The following is a 4,129-nucleotide window of genomic DNA, read 5'->3' on the forward strand; positions in this document are numbered from 1 at the left end:
TCTGAATTCCTCTGGCCCGGGGAAGGCACCGGTGTATGTAATGGGTTGGTTGCTGTAAGCCCAGAATTTGGTCTGGCAGGGGTTCCGCGGTATTGTGTACAGGCGTTCGAAGCTGGTGTATGCCTTAATTGCGCGTGGAGTTTTGAACGGGTTTTGGACCCTTACCGTGAAGTTCAGGACTGGTGTGGGTCTTAATTGCACCCGGAGTTCTGAAGGTCAGAACTGGTTTGGGTCTTAATTGCACCCGGAGTTCTGAGGCTCAGAATCGGCGTGGGCCTTAATTGCGCCCGGGGTTCTAGAGCAAGTGGTGCATTAAATGCACGTAGTTCAGGACTGGTGTGGGTCTTAATTGCACCCGGAGTTCTGTGGCTCGGGATCGGTGTGGGCCTTAATTGCGCCCGGGGTTCTGGAGCTGAGTGGTGCATTAAATGCACGTATAATCCAGGATTGGTGTGGGCTTTAATTACGCCCGGGGTCCTGAGATTAGCTACGCCTTGATCGTGCACAGATTGGAGTGGCGTGGTTTCTGGCGTGGCGTGGGTTTTTTTTGTTTTAAAGGAAACAGGAGTAGAAGAGATATATGCATGTATGTTTTTGGTGTTTTCCTTGTTTGTGAAATACATATACACACGCACGACACTAACATAAACACACCTCATAATAAAAGAGCAAAGCATTAAGTAGCAGGATTTAAAGGACGTTGAGACCCGAGAATCGCCCTGATTGAGCTCAGTGCGTAAGTCCACCCCGGGGCAAAAGCAGCGATGCTGGCGTTCTGGGGATGGTGAATTACTGATCAAGAAAGGGGGTTTTCGAGGTCTCGTTTCTTACCTGTGAACAGTGCGGTGTAAATCCTCTCTAAAGTCTCTGAGAGGTATTTAGATCTGGAGGTAACAGACGCCTTTGGCTGAATGAGTGCAGGAATGCACAGGTTTTTCAAGTGAAAGCATCCCCCTACTGAATGAGCTGTTACCTCACACACGACAAAAGTAAATCTTAAAGAGACCGAACATGTGCGCTAACTGATGGTTTGAGAAAGTGGTGGAAGGGTCCGTTTAAATATCGGAAAAGTGTAAGTTGACGGAAAAGAAGGAGAAAAATATGGAAAAAGCTGAGTTTGTCAGAGGGAATTTGGGGCGAAGACGCCTGTAAAGAAAGCATATGAGTATTGATTGGCAAAAGCACAAGCATGTAGCTCCCACCCTGGTGCACGGCCGGCACCAGTAGTGGCAGATACATGACGAAAAAGAAAGAAATTGGGATGTGACTTAAAAGTGTGTTTACGGGGAAAATAAAAACCCGGAAGAAAATATACTTTACTCGCTACGAAAGAGTATAAAAAAAAAAGCTAAAAGAGGCAGTACAGGAGAATGAGAAACTAAAGAAGGAATTAACTTCTGGTCACGCTGCACTGGTTAATGTGCTGCAGCCAGCGACTAAGTTATATCCTGCTCTCCCACAGGGGAACAAACAGGCAGGAAACGAAAATAATTGGGATCAATTCCCTCAGTGGCCATATGGAGAAGGGGGGTCTGATTGGGATAACACTTGGTATGAGTGTGATAAAGACGGATCAGGGTCTCCCCTGTTAGAGGGAGGGCGCCCGCAGATCTGTACTCTCACTCGAAGTGGGAAAGGACTTGATGTAGCAGGGGCTGGCGCCGTTGATGACAGCGCCACTCTAACACTGTCTCGCACCCCGTCGAGGGGGTCTGCAATCGCACCTACCTTCCCTGATTTCCCCCATACGATCAAATCCAAAACCGTAAGATATTGACCGGTGGGCTAAAGTACCGCACCCGAAATTAGAAATGCAGCGAACCTGGAGTGCGCTTCAGGAATTAAAAGGATTCATGTAGAAGTAAAACAAGAATACAGCACATTGTATTACGAAGAGAAAAATATATTCTCGATGTGTATGTGTGTTTTATGAATTTGTGTGCCGGCATGTATGTGTGTAACTGTGAGTTTTGGTATACTAAATGACGGTGTGAGTGTGTTTAGCCAGCGGGACTGGCTAGAGACGTAACTAAAGAGACTTGACGAAAATCAACTTAAGGAGATTGGAAAATATAAGAGCGTCTGAAACGTATAAGTACAGTACAGGTGGACGTAAAAGTAGTTAAACAGTTTTTGTATTATTATAAATTATTATAAATTGTAATTTATACAATTAGTTGCAATAGTGGAAACAATTTGGTTTTATTCGAATGTCTCGAAACCAGACATGCTGAAACGCTGTAGGTTTAGAATCGAGACTGGGGAGAATAACGTCTTGTGAGAAAATCTGTTTACCTAACGATTAGATCCTGTAAATCCCTTGTAGCCTCCCTAAGTCTGTCCCAGTCCAGTGGATAAAAATGTACTGTTAATGGAGTGTTGGTTTCTCTGTTAGGGGATACTGGAGCACTACTGTCCTGCTTGTTTCACTCCTCTGTTCAACAGTGTACTATAGAGCAATGTATAGGGGAAGATGGCAGGAGGCCACAGGAGTATTGGGACAGCAAGTTTTACTTGCCGAGTACCAGATTTTAATGGGTGGTTTTATTCCAGATCTATTGGGTTGGAATATTATGCATTACAAAGAATGACTATGCAGAACAGGGTATCACGTAGCTTCAACTGGCTGTGATCACTCAGTATGTTGATGGTATTCTGAGTGCTTCCCCTGATGAGGAAACCCACAAGTCTGAGTTGCTTCAGCTTTAGAGTGTCTAATAGAAGCAGTTATGATAAGGCCCTTTTGTGTCTAGCATTGTGAAATTTTAACAGGGCCTGGGTGCAATGTTTTTTACAGGGTGAGCACAACTCTTAACAGATCTGCTTAAGGGGGGAGTGCAGTACAAGGACAAGATTGCCTTGGTTCCCGCAGCAAAAGCCGCCTTTAATAATTTGAAACAAGTTCTCTTACAGGTGCTGAGACTGGGGTTTCCTCAGATGGATCAACCATTCCTTTGTATTATTGCAAGTTGCTGACAGAGGCCACCCAAGGAGCCCGCGAGCAGGTCCTGGAGGCGTGGGGACCACCACCTGAAGGAGGGCACAACCTCATCCCAGGAGAGTGGGTGTGGATCAGGAAATTTCCTTCACAGGTTCTCCAGCCCAGGTGGGACGGACCCTACCAGATCCTGTTGACAACCGAGTCTGCGGTTCGAGTGGAAGGAAAAGATCGCTGGATCCACGCGCCACACTGCCGACGAGCCTCATCCCCATTTACAGACTCAGAAAGAAATCATTTCTGTTTATAAGAATAATTGTTGCTGTAGGACTATGTTCCGCAGGAATTAATGATCATCTCTCCCACAAAGGAGAACATGGAATTAATTCCTTTTTAGGCCTCTCCTATCTGACAGCTAAGAAAACCAACCAAAGTGCCTGCTGGGTGTGTGCCACATTACCCAAATATGTACAGGGAGGACTTCCTATGGGAGCCATTCCTTGGCGTCTCGAGGAAGTCATAGGCATGATCATTTGGAGGGATAATTTAGGAGATTTTAATATGACAAACTATGGGGGGTTGCCATAACACGACTTTAACCTGCACAACATTACAATATCTACAGGAGCGAGGCTTAGAGCCCACGAGTTTCACAGGCTCTTACGCTCCTAAATATAACAGAAGCCATACACCACCATACCTGACTCTCAATAAGGAACGTGAGGGAAACATATGTTTTCAGCACACTAATTGGTCTGCACTTGGTTGGATGGAGTCGTTGCAACCTTACCATCGCTGCAAATATATCCACCTCTACCTTCCAAATTCCAGGATGGGATCGGCACACCCCACAATTCAGTATAAGCTTCTTATTTTCAGAGGCATGGGGAGCGCCAAACGGAACATCTTTCATTTGTGGAAAACGAGCCTACCCATGGTTGCCAGCCCAGTGGTCTGGCTCATGTTATTTAGGATATGTGGTTCCTCATATCCGTGTTCAAATCCACAGCCCCTTCGGACCTAACCACAGACCACAAAGAAAATTGGCTGATTGGGAATATTATTTAGGTATAATATTTCCACAAGCCGGCATGAACTTTCTGAGTCGAGAGTTAATTCAAATGGCCTCGACTTTAGAAGAATTAGCAAATTCTACCTCATCTAGTCTGAAGGCTGTTAATGATGAGATGG

This window comes from Atractosteus spatula (genome assembly GCF_055471065.1).
Source record: "Atractosteus spatula isolate fAtrSpa1 chromosome 16 unlocalized genomic scaffold, fAtrSpa1.hap1 SUPER_16_unloc_2, whole genome shotgun sequence".
NCBI classification, from domain to species: domain Eukaryota; kingdom Metazoa; phylum Chordata; class Actinopteri; order Semionotiformes; family Lepisosteidae; genus Atractosteus; species Atractosteus spatula.